This window comes from Mustela erminea, chromosome 6 (genome assembly GCF_009829155.1).
Source record: "Mustela erminea isolate mMusErm1 chromosome 6, mMusErm1.Pri, whole genome shotgun sequence".
In the NCBI taxonomy this organism is placed as follows: Eukaryota; Metazoa; Chordata; class Mammalia; order Carnivora; family Mustelidae; genus Mustela; species Mustela erminea.
In genome coordinates, this window is record NC_045619.1 from 71,659,245 (window position 1) to 71,676,446 (window position 17,202).

At 36.8% G+C, this 17,202-nt stretch overlaps 1 protein-coding gene across 2 annotated transcripts in view; it reads left to right on the forward strand.

The window, feature by feature from the left end:
- Positions 1-17,202, forward strand: part of ST8SIA1 (ST8 alpha-N-acetyl-neuraminide alpha-2,8-sialyltransferase 1) — a 158,333-nt gene that overhangs the window by 136,076 nt on the left and 5,055 nt on the right. The gene's annotated exons all lie outside the window — the stretch shown is intronic.

Here is a 17,202-nt window from a genome sequence, read left to right on the forward strand (position 1 = left end):
CTATTTGTTCAGATAAGGAATGTGGTTGTTACAAAAGGTACTGGAGGGAGATGCTTCCCACAGTTCTCCACAGTACTTGCTCCTTTGTTTTCATAAGACTTCTGCTAAAATGTAACTATAAGTAGCAATATCACAACCCTCTTATTTCCTGTTACTCTACTTTATCTCTTCATGACCTTCCCCATATATTATCCTTTTCTGTTTGTTTGCTTATTGGCTGTCTCTTCTCACCTGCATGAAAGCTCTAAGAGGACACAGACTCAGTCTATATTGTTCTCTTGCTATATCCCACAGTGCGTAGAGCAATGCCTGTCACATAACAGGTACTCAGTAAATAGTCGTTGAGTGTGTAAATGAATCAAAATGGAAGTTGCCAGCAATCTGTTGGTTATAGTAAGTGTTAATATTTATTGCATGCTTACAGTGGAACAGACACTGTTCTGAATACTTTTTTAAAAATATTTATTTATTTGAGAGAGAGAGTGGGAGGCGGGGCACAGGGAGAGGGAGACTGAGTCTGAAGCACACTGTGTGCTGAGCACGGAGCCCTCCTTGGGGCTTGAGCTCATGACCCTGCGATCAAATACAACACAATCAAAATGGAATGAGCCATTTTGACCTGAGCCAAAACCAAGAGTTGGAGGCTTAACCAACTATGCTACCCAGGTGCCCCATGAATACTTTTCAAGTATTAATTTATATAATAAAACATTCCCATGAACTAGATACAACTAATAACTCCATTTTACAGATGAGGAAATTGAGTACACACAACTTAAAAAACTTGACCAAACTCACATCAGTAAATTAGAGGTGATATTCAAATCTAGGTGTTAAAAGGCTTCAGTTTTAACCGTGGTGCTTTTCTGCCATGTAATTTTGGTGTTTTTTTTTTTTTTTTAAGATTTTATTTATTTACTTGACAGACAGAGATCACAGGTAGTCTGCCATGGAATTTTAGGATGTGAAACAGCTAGACTGGACATGGAGATTAGGAACTCATCAATATGAATTTAGTTGTGAACAGAGGTTAGCCTGCCCCTTAAATTAATTTGGAACTCCTATTCTGTATCTGCCATAGAGTATAGTGTTCTTTACACTCTTTTGGGAATTTCCGTTAGCTTAAGTTTACATGATCATTGTTTTATTCCAGTTACCTGCTGCTTAAATTGCCGTCAGAGTCCTTGTCTCCTCATCTCATCCCCCGCGGCGGCTCCCCTCTCTCTGCTCCACATCAAGCCAGACACGGATTAAAAGTCCCTTTCCTTGATTTTTCCTGAATACCAATTTCTTTTTTTTTTTTTTTTAAGATTTTATTTATTTATTTAACAGAGATCACAAGCAGACAGAGAGGTAGGCAGAGGAGAGAGGGAGAAACATGCTCCCTGCTGAGCAGAGGACCCCCCCACACACCCCCGATGCAGGGCTCGATCCCAAGACCCTGAGATCATGACCCGAGCTGAAGGCAGAAGCTTAACCCACTGAGCCACCCAGGTGCCCCCAGAATACCAATTTCTAAAGGCATTATGTATAGGTAGCAAAATTTATAGAAGGTTTGAAGTGGGAGGAGAGTGCCTAAAAACCATCAAGCAAAGAGCATAAAAACTACATATCAGGCATATCTTTTCTTTCTTTCTTCCTTCCTTCCTTCCTTCCTTCCTTCCTTCCTTCCTTCCTTCCTTCCTTCCTTCCTTTCTTTCTTTCTTTCTTTCTTTCTTTCTTTCTTCTTTCTTTCTTTTTTAAGAGTCTACGTATTTGAGAGAAAGAGAGAGAGTACTAAGCAGGGGCAGAGGGAGAGGGAGAAGCAGGGCTCAATCCCAAGACCTTGGGATCATGACCTGAGCTAAAAGCAGACACTTAACCAGCTGAGCCACCCAGGCACCCTTAGGCATCTGTTTTCTTAAAAATGTTTTCACTGCCCCATCACCAAGAATCACCGAGTCCCACCTGTGTTCGTCTACTTTCTAACCTCCCAGGACGTCATGACCCCTTCTCCCTTCATCCCACCCTTCCCTGCTCCCTGCCCTCAAATTCCTCTTAACTACTTACGCAGAAGATCTTGGTTATCACTCACTTCCTTTTCTGCTATTGGGACATGCTCTTGGGACTCCACAGCCCACACCCAAAACAACCACTATACCTAAACAAAGAGAATTCTTTTTCCACAAGGGATTCTAGTGTGTGTCATTAAAATATTTTCTACCCATTACCAGTCTGAGTCCTAGTTTAGGTAATGAACATGACAAATCTCCCAGAACGTATGGGAGATTTAAGAAGAGTTCAACTGTGGATGGAAAGAAAGAGATCAGAAAGTAGCTATAGAAAGATGTACTTTTGAGGGAATTTTTGTTTGTTGTTAGTTTTTTGTTTCCAGTTAAGGAGACTCAGGCAAGAGCCCGTGTCGGGGGAAGGGCCAGTGAAAAAGAATGAATGAAGGTAAAGGTGATAAAAGAAGGATAATGTGGGACGCCTGGGTGGCTCATTTGGTTAAGCAGCTGCCTTCAGCTCAGGCCATGATCCCAGCATCCTGGGATCGAGTCCCACATCGGGCTCCATGCTCAGCAGGGAGCTTGCTTCTCCCTCTGCCTCTGCCTGCCTTTCTGTCTGCCTGTGCTCACTCTCTCTCCCTCTCTCTCTGATAAATAAAATCTTAAAAAAAGAAAAAAAAAAAAAAGGAAGAAGGATAATGTGGCCAGAGAAGGTGCAAAGGGTCAGAACCCAGATCACAGGTAAATTAATTTATATAAGACAGGAGAGATCTGTCTCCCCCTCATTGTGCTGAGCTGGAATCCAGAATCTGCATTCAGCATCGTAGCTGTGAAACTTCACTTGAGTGCAGAACCACTCTTACCCTCCGTTTCCTCAACGTCGGAAAAGGCATAACACCCTCTTCACAGAGCTACTACAAGGCTTAAATAAGATAACCTGTGTTAAGCAAGAATCTTATAATAGAATGTATTGATTATTCTTGTGATTTGATTATAGGTTTTCTGGTTTTTATCTCCCACTCTCACTAGTGTCATAAATAAACAAATCTACTACATATTTTTTCTTTATCTGCTTCGAAGGGATTTGTGATTCCATGGTCTCATCTTCATTTGGAGTTTGGAATAAGTCTGACATCAGACTTGTTGCCAGTAGGCCAAACCTGGCCATAATTGTTTTGCTTGGCTATTACCTTGTTTCATTTTTACTCTGAAATTCTTTAGATGAGACATGTACATTCCATTTTCAGATCCACACTCTCTCGTCTTAGGCCTGGTCCCTTCACATATTATCCCAATCTGCTGGGCCCCTGTGCACAACTGAGTTTTTAACCCATGGTCTAGACCAATTTCCACAGAAGTAGCACATGCCAGTGAAAATTTCCATGTTACTAAATGTTCCAGGAGTATCTTCTGTCTTTACGTCCCTTGCTCTCTCCTCATTTCTCACTATTGATAAACTTTGGTAACTCTTTACTCCTGTTATTGAAGATTCTTCTGGTTTTTCTCTCACCTCTCTGCCAACCTACCCTTTGCTACAACTCTGCCTCCTTTGCCCACCATTTCAATGCTATAATTTGTCAGTGGTTTGCATGTTGGCACATGGCTCTTCCGGGTGATCTCATGTCTGGGGTTCAGCATGTCCAAAACTGGGCAATAATATTTCCTTCAAACTACCTTCTCCTATTGTATTACACATCATCATGAAAGAAGCCACCAGAAGTCCAAGCCACCTGGGCCCCCAAACTAAAATCACTTTCACACCTCGATGGGATACATATTTAACAACTAGTACAGAATTCACAGCAAACCAGAATGGACACTGCCCTATATTCCTCACCATTGCTTTCCAGCTAAAAATCAGCCCTGCTTATCCCCATCACCACAGTCAGTTTCGTCTTCCTCCCCAATAGCCTGAGTGGTGAGACACTCCCTAACCGTTTCTTTCAAGGACTAATGAATGTTAATTAGTTTCCCTTTTCCCATATGGGTAAAATATCAGCCTTGATTAGCAGTAGATCATTCTGTCCTGTCCCTCATCTCTAACGATTCCCAAGGCTCTAAATCTTCACAGTATTAAATTGTTTACATTTCCCTGAATACCACCTTTCTCACCTCTGTGCCTTTGCCTACAATACTCTGTCAGACAAGCATACTTTCCCCCTCAACTGTGTTTACACAGCTAATTCTACTCATTCTTCAAAATTCAGTTCAGATTATATCCATCTCTGAAAGGCCTGTCTTAATTTCTCTCCTCTTAGCAATGTCCTCAATCTTGGTTTGGAAACCCCACTCTGAAAATATTTTAAAACGTTGCATTCTTAGGGCATATTTTAATATGTATTATGTACAAATGGAATAGCTTGGAATAATGTGTTGTTTGCAATCTGGTAAAGTATTTTCCTGTGGAAGAGCCACCCCCATAGGATGAGAAGGTACAGAGGAGGAAGGTACTGTGGACCAACACAAAATTTTCATTGACAAAGGAAAAGGAAGCAACAGCTGGGTAAACAAACAGCTGCACAAAGGGACAGAAAAATGACAGTAAGTGACCATGAATATGGCAAATGGTCCAAAATATTAGAAAAGCAAGTAAATAACATGCGGAAATGAGTTGACATACTGGAAAATTGCTGAAACATTTGAACAGGAAATAAATAATAAGGAAAGTGTTCAAATAAAATTATTATAGAGGAAAAACATTAGAACAAATATTCTATGTAAGAGAAATGAACTTTTAATGAAATAAACAACAGAAATTAATTTGAACATTTGTGCCTTTATTAATAAATGTGTTTTATACTGCAAAGAGTATATTATAATATTATTTAAACTTAATGAATTAAGTAACCCACTCCTAACTTTTTGTAGTGTTGGAAAGAGTGAACTAGAAATTCACGATTGTTTTATTTCGCATTTATGTGAAAACTAAGGAGACTGACCTTTCAAAAGGAAATATTTAATAACTCAAGTAGCAACATAAATATATCACCCTCTAAAGAATGAGAGCATTCCAGACACGGTTCAAGTTTTCCTTGACCCTCTACATGCACCCCCATACCCAGTGCTCTGCCTAGAGATAACCATTGTTTTCAGCTTAATGTGTATCCTTCCAATATTTTCCCATGCATTTACACACGTACATGTAAGTATAGAAAATATATATCTTTATCTTGAGTGATAATACACTATGTAATTTCAGTATTAATTCCAAAACTTTTTTTGTTTTTTATATAACATTTTGTTTTGGAAATATTTCCATGTCAATACAAATGAAACTGTGTTGTTAAAAGAATTGCCATAAATTATAGTATAGATGTAACACTATTGGTGATGGACATTGAGGTTGTTTTGAATTTTCTGTACACTTCAGCAAACATTCATGAGTATTTACTTAGTGCCGTGTTCCAGGCACCATTCTTGATGTTGTGGATCTATCAATAAACAAAGTCTTCCTTGTAGACATTCAAAAAGATACAAGCAATTAAAAAAAAGACATGCATGTATGATAAAATGTCATGTAGTGATAGGTAGGATGAAAAAATGCAACAAAGGTGAGAGAAGGGGTGGTCAGAAAAGGCTTCTCTGAAGTCAAAAATAGTAGCCAAGATCAATGAGAAGTGAGAGGTTATTCTGTAAATATCCAAGGGACCTGCTGAGAAACGGAAGTGCTGAGTCAATCAGTGTTCATATTGAAAATGCCAAAATATCTTCTGAGCTGTTTGAAATAATTCCTGCTCCAATTTGAAGCATAAAAGTACTTACTTCTTACACTCTACTATGTATTATCATGTTCTTTAATTTCTACCAATTGGATATGTGGAAAGCTGTAATTTTCTTGTAGCTTTAATTGGTATGATTTAAAAAACTGTTATAAATTTATAATGTTAATGCTGTGATATTGTACACATTTTAATATGTACGTTTGCCCTTTAAATTTCTTCATCTCAGAACTTGACAATTCTATGTCATTGTCTATTTTTCTCTTTCGTTATTTGCTTTTATTTTTTAAAAATATTTATTCATTTGAGAGAGAGAGGAAAAATAGAGAGCATGAGCAGGGGGTAGGGGTAGAAGGAGAGGGAAAAGCAGACTCCCCACTGAGCAGGGAGCCTGATGTGGGGCTCTATCTCAAGACCCTGAATCAAAGGCAGACGCTTAACCGACGGCTCTTGTGTTATTTGTATATTACTATTTTTTGGTGGTATTATTTACTTTAATCATGCTAGAAAAGAGGGCGCCTGGGTGGCTCAGTGGGTTAAGCCGCTGCCTTCGGCTCAGGTCATGATCTCAGGGTCCTGGGATCGAGTCCCGCATCGGGTTCTCTGCTCCGCGGGGAGCCTTCTTCCTCCTCTCTCTCTCTCTCTGCCTGCCTCTCTGCCTACTTGTGATCCCTCTGTGTCAAATGAATAAATAAAATCTTTAAAAAAAAAAAATCATGCTAGAAAAGAGAATGGTACTTAATAACCACCTCGCTTTCTTTTGTGTGTGTGTGTCTGTGCTGTATGTTTTAGACATAATTGACTTTTTAAAACATTTTTCTTTACTTTTACTGTTGTCCAAATTTTTTATTTAAATTCCAGTTAGTAAACATGCAGTGTAACATCAGTTTCTGGTGTAGTATTTAGTGACTGGTTACTTACAACACCCAGTACTCATCACAATAAGTGCACTCCTTAATGCCCACCATCCAACTAGCCCATCCCCTACTCATCTCCCCATCTCACTTTCCTTATTTGTACCTACTTTACATTGGTTTTAAAACATAAACATTTGTTCTCTGAATATTGCTTTTCTCCCATTCACTCTGTTTTCTTCTGTGGGAACTCTTCCTACACGTTTTGGATCTTTTTAGTCTATCTTCTCTGTCTCTTAATAACTCTTATGTTTTCTACCCAGGTGTCATTCTGAATAATGTCTTTAGATTTATCTTTCAGTGCATTATTTCTCTTTTTTATTCTATCAAATCTACTGTTTAATCTTTTTGTAAAATATTTATTTTTAAAGGCTGTCTTTTTCAGTTTCAGAATTTCTTCTTGGTTCTTTAAAAATCTGCCTGGTCTTTTTGTATGGTGTTTTGTTTTATGATTCTGATTTATTTATGTTGTCAGTTTTAAAACATTTTTATTCAACTTACTTAAAATAAAAACAAACAAACCAGTGAACAAAACACTTCTTCCATCCCTGACCCCTCCCCTCGTGCAACCACCAATCTGTTCTCTGTATCTATGAGCTTGAGTTTTTTACTTTTCCTTAGATTCCACATATAAGATCATATGATATTTGTCTTTCTTTGTCTGACTTATTTCACTTAGTGTAATGCCCTCGGGTCTCTCCTTGTCTCAAATAGCAAGATCTTATTTTTTTAATGGCTGAATTTATATACATTATTATATATAATATGATTACATAATAATTTTATCCATTTATCCATTGATGGACTCTTAGGTTATTTTCATATCTTGGCTACTCTAAATAATGCCACAGTGGTCATGGGGGCACATATATCTTTTTAATAGTTTGGTCATTCTATTTTTTTTTTTTTTTTTTTTTTTTTTAGGAACCTCCATACACTCTTCCATAGTGGTTTCACCAATTTATACTCCCACCAACAGTGCACAAGAATTTTATTTCCTCCACATTCTTACCAACACTTTTTATCTCTTGTCTTTTTGATAATGGTCATTCTAAGTGTGAAGTGATATCTCATTCTTGTTTTGATTTCATTTCCCTAATGATTAATGTTGTTGAATATCTTTTCAGGTACCTGTTGGCCATCTGTAAGTCTACTTTGAAAAATGTATATTCGGATCTTCTGCATATTTTAAAATCAGATTTTGTTTTTTTTTTTCTACCAAGGTTATAAGTTCTTTATATATTTTGGATATTAGCCCATATCAGATAAATGATTTGCAAATATGCTCTCCCGTTCAGTAGATTGCTTTTTATTTTGTTGATGGCTTCTTTTGTTGTGCAGAACCTTTTTAGTTTGATGTAGTTCCGCTAGTTTATTTTTGCTTTTTGTTGATTTTGCTTTAGGTGACAGATTCAAAAAATCATCAACAAGACCTATGTCAAAGAGCTTATTTCATGTGTTCTTTTAGGAGTTTTATGGATTCAGGTTTTAAGTTCAAGTCTTTATTTCATTATCTTATTAATTTTATGTATGATGGAAGATAGTGGTCCAGTTTTATTCTTTTGCATGTAGCTATCCAGTTTTCCCAATAGCATTTATTGTAGAGACTGTTCTTTCCCTATTATATGTTCTTGAGTCCTTTGTTGTAAATTAATTGACCATATATGCATGGGTTTATTTTGAGGCTCTTTATTCTGCTTCATTGATCTCTGTGTCTGTTTTTTTGCCAGTACTATATTGTTTTAATTGCTGTGGCTTTTCTTTGAAATCAGAGCATGATGCATCCAGCCTTATTTTTCTTCCTCAAGATTACATGGCTATTTGGGGTCTTTGATGCTTCTGTACAAATTTTAGGATTACTTGTTTTATTCCTGTAAAAAATACCATTAGAATTTGATAGAGATTGAATTGAATCTGTATGTTGTTTTGGATAGTGTAGATATTTAAACAATATTAATTCTTCCAGTCCATGGGCATGGAATATTTTTCCAGTTATTTGTGTCTTCTTCAGTTTCCCTCATAAATGTCTTGTAGTTTTCCATAGATCAGTCTTCCACTTTTTTGGATAAATTTGAACAAAAATGGTGAGATTGGGCATCCTGTCTTGTTCCTGGTTTTAGAGATCAGGATCATTGGATTATTGAGAATGACACTGGCAGGGAGTGTCTCATAATGGCCTTTATTATGTTGAAGTACACTCCCTCTATACCTTCCTTTTTGAGTTTTTATCATAAATGGATGTTGAATTTTGTCAAATGCTTTTTCCTTCATCTATTGAGATGATCATCATATGATTTTTATTATTCATTTTATTAATCTGATATATCATATTGATTGACTTGCAAATGTTGAACCATCCTTGTATCTTCCACTCAGTGATATGCATTTAAGGTTCCTCTGTGTCTTTTCATGGCTTGATAAGTCATTTCTTTTTAGTGCTGAATAATATTCCATTATATGGATATAATACATTTTCTTTATCCATTCACCTTAGCAAATCATCTTGGTTTCTTTCAAGTTTTGGCAGTTTTGAATACAACAGCTATAAACATGTTTGTGCAGGTTTCTGCGTGGATGTAAGTTTTTGATGCCTTTGGGAAGATACAAAGGAGCAGGATTGCTAGATCACATAGGAGTGTTTAATTTTGTGAGAACCACTAAACTGTCTTCCATAGTGACTGTACCATTTTGCGTTCCCACCAGCAATGAATGAGAGTTTCTGTTGCTCCACATCCTTACAGGCATTCAGTTTTGGCAGAGCTCTAGATTTTGGCCATTGTCATAGATGTCTAGTAATGGCACCTCACTGTTGTCTTAATTTGCATTTCCCTGATGATCTACAATGTGAAGCTGATATACAATGTGAAGCATCTTTCATATACTTATTTGACATCTGGTGAGGTGTCTGTTGAAGTCTTTAGCCCATTTTTAAATTGAGTTATTTGTTTTCTTATCATTGAATTTAAAGAGTTCTTTGTATAGTTTGGATAATTGTTCTTTATCAGCTATGTCTTTTGGGTACATAATTCTCCCAGGATGCAGTTTGTCTTCTTGTTCTCTTGATATTGTCTTTCACAGAAATGTTTTTAATTTTAATGGATTCCAGTTTATCAATTGTATAGTTCATGGATTATACCTTTGATTGTGTATATAAAATATTATTGTCACAGCCAAGGTCACCTAGGTTCTCTCATTATTTATCTTACGAGAGTTTTATAATTTTGCATTTTACATTTATGATCCATTTTGAGTTAATTTTTGTGAAGGCTATCAATTCTCTGTCTAGATTCAACTTTTTTCCTGTGGATATCCACTTGTTTCAACACCCATTTTTTAAAAACATTATCTTTGTTCCGTTGTATTGCCTTTGCTCCTTGGTCAAAGATGAACTGACTATATTTATGTGGGTCATTTCTGGGTTTTCTATTCTCTTCCACTGATGTGTCTATTCTCTTGCCAATACCACATTATCTTGATTACTGTAGCTTTATAGTAAATCTTAAAGTTGGGTAGAGCCAGTCCTCCAAGTTTGTTCTTCTCCTTCAATATTATATTGGCTATTCTACATCTTTTTCTTCTCCACGTGAATTTCAGAATTAGTTTGTTGACATACATAAAATAAACTTCTATGATTTTGAATGGGGTTGCATTGAATCTATAGATCATGTTGGGAAGACCTAGCATCTTAACAATATTGAAGCTTTCTATCCATGAACATGTAGTATCTCTCAAAATCTCATTTATTTAGTTCCTTGATTTCATTCTTCAGAGTTTTCTAATGTTCCACACATAGGTCTTGTACATATTTTGTTAGATTTATATCTAAGTATTTCATATTTGAGGTTTGCTAATATAAATGACATTTTATTTTTTATTTCTTTTTTTAAAAAAAAGATTTTATTTATTTGACACAGAGAGAGTGTGCACACAAGCAGGGGAAGCAGCAGAAGGAGAAGGAGAAGCAGGTTCCCCACTGAGCATGGAGCCCAATGTGGGACTCGATCCCAGGACCCTGGGATCATGACCTGAGCCAAAGGCAGATGCTTAACCAACTGAGCCACCCAAGCACCTTGTATTTTTTATTTCAAATTCTACTTGCTTATTGCTTATATTTAGGAAAGCAATTGACTTGATATAGTAATCTTATATCCTACCACCTTGCTGTAATTGCTTACTAGTTCCAGAAAACTTTTTTTAAAATTCTTTCAGATTTTCTACATAGACATTGTGTGACAATGACTATATTTGCAAGGACAGTTTTATGTATTCCTTTCCAAACTGTATTTTTATTTCATTTTCTTGTCTAGTTGTATTAGCAGTGACTTCCAGTATAATGTTGAAAAGTAGTTGTGAGAGGGAACATCCTTGACTTATTACTGATCATAATAGGTAAGTTTCAAGTTTCTCACCATAAAGTATGATGCTTGGTGTAGATTTTTTGGTAACTATTCTTTATCAAGTTGAGGAAGTTCTTATCTATACCTGGTTTAGCTATGGATTTTTAAAAACTATGCTTTTCTATTATTAGTTCCAACAAATCATTTTCCAATTGCTTCTCTTATATATATTCTAGACATGTAATTATATCATCTGCAAATACTGAGAGATTCCCCCTTAACAACGTACTTGAAATACACTTAAAATATTTTTTTTCAGGACACCTGGGTGGCTCAGTTGGCTAAGCATCTGCCTTCTAGTCAGGTCATGATCCCAGGGTCCTGGGATTGAGTCCCACATTGGGCTCCCTGGTCAGCAGGGAGTCTGCTTCTCCCTCTGCTCGCTCTCTCTCTCTCTCTCTCTCCCCACTCTCTTTCCTTCAAAAATAAATAAGTAAAATCTTTAAAAAAAATTTTCAGTGCCATGTGTGTATCTTTGGGTTGTTGACTTGTCATTTTAGATCAGGTGTTATGACCTGTATAATTGTTCTAATACTATATATATATTATATATATATATAGTATATATGTACTATATATATAGTACATATATACTATATATATATATTATATATATATATAATAATTCACATCTAATATATATATATATATGTATTTTGTGATGTGTGATCCTTTTTAGAAATTTTTGTGTTTAAAAATAATAAACTTTTTATTTGAAGACTCTCTATGACTATGGATTTGTGAATATCTAAATTTTAATCAGTTTTTGCTATATACACTTTGAAAATCAAGTAGTTTGGCAAAGCTTAAAATGGCAAGAAGCAAACTCTTATCTCACATTCCCCCAAGTAATGTTCCAAAATGTTCAAATTCTTTAGATGATTTTTCTCTTGTTGCATTTTAAAGCAGCATGCTTAATTACAGTTTTAAACTTTTCAGTTTATCTATTGATTTCTTACAGAAAAATAAAGGTTTTTTTCTCTTAAAGTGCCACTCAGCACTCCTCCATACACACTTACCCTTTCGTAACTTCTCAATTAAGATATATCACAATTAAATTAATAGTTCTTACCTTATTGTCTACATAATAATTCACATCTAAGACAAAAAAATCTATTTTTGAGTATTTGATATCCTGTTCAAACTCAATTTTTTTCCCTCTTCATTTTTGCCCAGAGCAAATACAGGCTTTCCATGCAATAGTCACTAATTCATCTCCAGACTCCAGTTAGAGCTGTGAATTTTCTTTCATTGCTGTCAACATCTATCAGAGGAGTCTATCAGAGGCACTTTTTGTTGTTGTTGAGACAACTCTCCAGGAAGCGCCCTTGCCCTTTCACTAAAATCTGCTTGATAGGTTTCTAGGCATGTTTTGCAGCTCTTTTCCTGGAGATTTCCTTTACCAGAATCCATCAATTATCTTAAATCGCCAAGAGCTGTTTCTTGTTACCTAAATGTTCTTTTTCTTTTTATGGCATCTTAGTTTTATCAATGGATCCAGTAAACTATTAATATTTCTAAACAAGCTAATTACAGATTTTAAGAGTTTTCTTCTGGCCCTTGAATAACATTGAGTTCTTTATTCTTCAATTTTGTTCTCTGACTCTCCTGGTAGAGGCTTTCCTTTGGTATCTTCTGATCTTGGCTCTCTGTTCTTGTTTACCAACTGGAAGCTCTGCAGACTAGGCTTTAATTTTGGTTGAGAAGGTAACAAGTGGCTTTCTTTTGGGTGGCTCCCAAATGCCATTATCTATATGGTGTCTTTTCTCTTGGGCCAGTGTCAGTATTCTATTTGGGAATTATAAGCTTGGCTCCCAATATTGTGCAAGTTGAAAAGAATCTCAGTTTCCCTACAGCTTGGCCACTTCTGGGCACGCAGTCACTGTTCCTCTGTAGAAGCTGATACTCTCTCCCTGCTAACCAGAGTGATAATTGACAAGTGCAGGATTTTAGGGTTCAGTCCACTTGGATGTCTCTCCTGCCGCATAATGTAAACAATTGCCTTGTTGATTGTTACAAGAGGACTAGCTTCTCAGTATCCTCTGCCTTTAGGCATACGGCTCTGCTACATTCTAGAGCAGTGCTCAGCAAATTAGCTTATATTCTGGTTTCTTTCTGTAAGCATTCTGTTTTTCAGAGGTAAACAGAGTTGGGGATTCATTGAGGGTTTCCCTTCTTTTCTTTTTTTTAGGGTAGATGTAGATCTTTAAAAATATTTTTTCTTTCACTTCTAGACATTTGCTGGAAGAGGGGAGAACTGAACTGTTACCTTTCTTTTTTCTGTTCCATTTGCATCTTGAGTGGCATTCTGAAAACAAACATTTAACATTTTTTATTACTTGCATCTGTTTTTGTCCCTTATTTGTGTTTTTGTCCATTTTCATATCATTATATCAATATATTTAGACTCTTTAATGTTATCAGTATTGAGCTTCTATTTTTATATTTGTTGAGAATACTTTTCAGAGTCATTCCCTTTTTATTTTAGTTTTCTTATTTTCATGGCAATGAAATTTTGTATCTTCATGTAATCAATTTTGGCAGTATTTTCCTTTATAGAAAGACAATTTGCAAGTGGCTGATAAATTTGCAGTTGTTTTCTTTAGTTTTTCTTATAATATAGACTATAAGTATTTATCTTACTTATCTTGAAATTATTTTGAAATTTTCTTGTTAAATATAAATCTATTCCCCCTCCAATTTTCAAATTGTTAGTTAGCTTGATAGTAACTGTTTAAAATTTCAATGATTTTCCCTTTATTATCATGTATGTAATTTGTAGTGTGCTTTATTTCTGTGATTTCTATTTTTATTGGTATATTTTCCTATTTCATGCCCATATTCATTATGTATTAATCGTTTCTATTTTTAATAATTCATTGGCTGACCTAATTTCATTTTCTTTTTTCAGTTGAATAAAGTTTTCCATTTGTATAGCATACAACTATTCTGAGCTAAGTTGTAAAAATCAGAAGACAAATAAGACTTGTCCCTTGTCTTCAAGGAGTACACAGTCTTGGAGGGTAGAATCAGTTCATCCCAAGAAGTTCCAAGAAGCCACCTTTGAAAGGTTAAGTTGAAAGGAAGGAATGAGCTTTAGAAGGAGAAGCTTGAGTCTTGATGTTTAGGCAGAATTTCACCAGGGCCATGAATAGATAAGCCAAAAAGAAACCACCAGTGCAAAAAGATGTGGACAGATGCACATACAGAGGTGGCTGGAATAGTGGGTGAGGGTATAAGGAGTATCTGAGAATGAGGCAGGAGAGATAAGGGGGGGGAGCACAAATCTTATACTTCTAGTTGAATTCAAACCACCTCTAGTAAGCTCTTGATCAGACTAACATTAGATCTATCAGGGGTGCCATAAATAAGCACTGAATTGATTAAAGTTCTTAAACAATGTCATTTGGTGAAAAATGGGGTAGGTAAAAATAATAAAATGTTATACATAGGCTGTTTCTTTAACAGTATCAAAAAATCAAGGCTATGGTAAATCCAAGGTGTATGTTCCTTTTCAAAGTTAAAACTCAAGGAAGAAAGATTGCCCTCTTCAAGGATAATCAGTCAGCTTTAAGACAGGGAACATAAAATCAATTTCCTTGATTTTACTGGAGCTGTCTTTAATTCTCATTAGTATGTAGTCCACTACAAAAATCGGAGTAAGTTCCATTAACCAGCAGAGTACCGTGGAATAGGAGCCATTCTGCACAGCAGTGAGAAGGAAATGGAAACAAGAAAGGGAACAGATAGAAGTAGACCAGTTGCTCTAGAATGTTGATAGTGAAATGAAAAAACTAGAATGTAGCTCAGGGAATGGTATGAGCATGTAAAGAATTGCATCATACCAAGTTCTAACCGTGCTTAGAAGACAGAAGGGAGTAATTTGGTATAGAAGGAGAGGTCAAATGTTTTTGTTTTTAAAAAGATTTTATTTATTTTTGTGGGAAAGAAAAAGCACATAAGCAGGAGCTGGGGAGGGGCAGAGGGAGAGGGAGAAGCAGACTCCCCACTGAGCAGAGATTCCCAGTGTGGGACTTAATCCCAGGATCCTGGGATCACTGAGCCAACCAGGCACCCTGAGGTTAAGTGTTTTATAGAAGCAAGATCCACTTTAGAACATGAATTTTTTTTAGAAAATATGAAATGATTTGTTCCAAAACACAGAGGGGAAGAGGGAGCACTTCTTCCTACTAGAATTACAACAAAGATAAAATAAGAATATGTAACGAAAGAGATGTTGAGGGATAGATGGTAGAGAGCTAGACAACTTACATGGATGGCTTTGATCTTCTAAATAAGTCTATCCACAGGACCCCTGCACCAGAATCACCAGGGAGTACTGGATTACGCTTTCAGCAGGATTATTCATTGGAACCCAGGAAGCTGTAATATCAGGATTTCTAACTGGAGTTTGAGACCCATGGTTTAAAAGAAGTAGGAGGTTACCTGCAGGGTATGTTCATATTATTGGGAAAGTATTCATGTTTTAAGGAGGACAGCAGAAGATCGGGATGGGCAACAGAGAGACTAGAATTATTAAGCATGGACTAGTGGAGTTAGAGGCAGGAGTTTGTGTTGGCGAGGCTGGTCTAGCCCCGGAATATGGTTAAATGTGTTTCCATGACTTCTTCTAGAATAAAGTGATCCCACTTACAAACCCTGTTATCTTTTTTTTTTGTCAGGGCCCAGAGAAAATTGCTAAAGTAGGCTTCTGAGTCAAGGACATGAAGAAACCTGGAGCAGTTTTCCCTCTGTGGGGCTTAAGGAACATACCTTTCTTGGCAGGCAGAATTAAGGACTCTAATTGCTACAGAAAACCCTGCGGATTTGTTTATTCAGAGTTTGAGTTTCACATATTTATGATGAATGATGCCAACGTGTCAGGCCACACTTTGCCCTGCAAGTTTTGGCTCCGTTCCATTCTTCTATGCATTGTTCTCCATCTGTACATAACATGAGACAGGTGACAGCCCGGTGTGAAAGAGAATAAAAGTTGCTAGAGCCTAAATGTAGTTCCTTGTTTTTTTTCCCTTTTTATACTTGATCTGTCTCAGCAACCTCCTCACTGGTCTCCAAGCTACCAGCCTCTTCCTTCCCCAGATCACCAGTTACCTTTTCAACACAGACTGACCACTAAACAGATGAGGAAATAAATAGCGTCTGTGAGTTTCCCCTATCACCGCTGACTGAAGTCCACAAACAAATTAGAGAAACTCGACGCTTTTTGCAACATGTCACTGCCTCCACCCATCCTGCCTCCCGTGGCCCAGGAAAACAGGCTCTTCTTCATGAATGTTCCAGGACACCGCGCACGCCAGCCTGTGACCAGTGTTTCTTCTCATTTAGTTGCTGTGTGTCCCCCCAGAGGAGCTGTATTTAAGTGTCATCCCCTCTCTGAAGCTTTTTCAGGCTCCACTCTTCTCCTAAGGCAGGATTATTTTTTCATCTGTATTCCCACAATACTGTATACAGGTATCAACTGTTGCGTTTAGAACATTATGTGGTACTCATTTACAATTTTGTTTCCACACTTGGACCTGAATTTCTTCAGAACAAAAATTGGGTCATTAAATTTTTAATTCCCCTGTGCCTGACAGGGAGGATGTGTACCACAAATTTTAGTTGAATACATTGAACCGGAGATCCTCTTATGGAATCCAACTGCAAGAACATAAGGAAGTAGAGTTCTTTGGAGCGAGCAAAATGGGCAACTCTGTCAGCGTCGTTTTATAATAGTAACAAGTGCTTCTTTTTCCATGTATTATTATAGTTATAATATAGTGTCAGATAATCTGAGTACTTCTAGGATCATACAATTTCAATGGGAAGAAGTATTTTCCAGGTGGTTCCTTTGATTTGCAGATGAAGAAACCAGTCCTGTGCTTATATCAGACTGCACAAATAGTTTTGTTTTTTTTTTAAGATTTTATTTATTTATTTGATAGACAGAGATCACAATTAGGGAGAGAGGCAGGCAGAGAGAGAGGAGGAAGCAGGCTCCCTGTTGAGCAGAGAGCCTGATGCGGGGCTCGATCCCAGGACCCTGAGATCATGACCTGAGCTGAAGGCAGAGGCTTTAACCCACTGAGCCACCCAGGTGCCCCTGCACAAGTAGTTTTTAACAAAATCCTCTCCAATGGGGCGTCTGGATGGCTCAGTCAGTTAAGTGTCTGCCTTCAGCTCA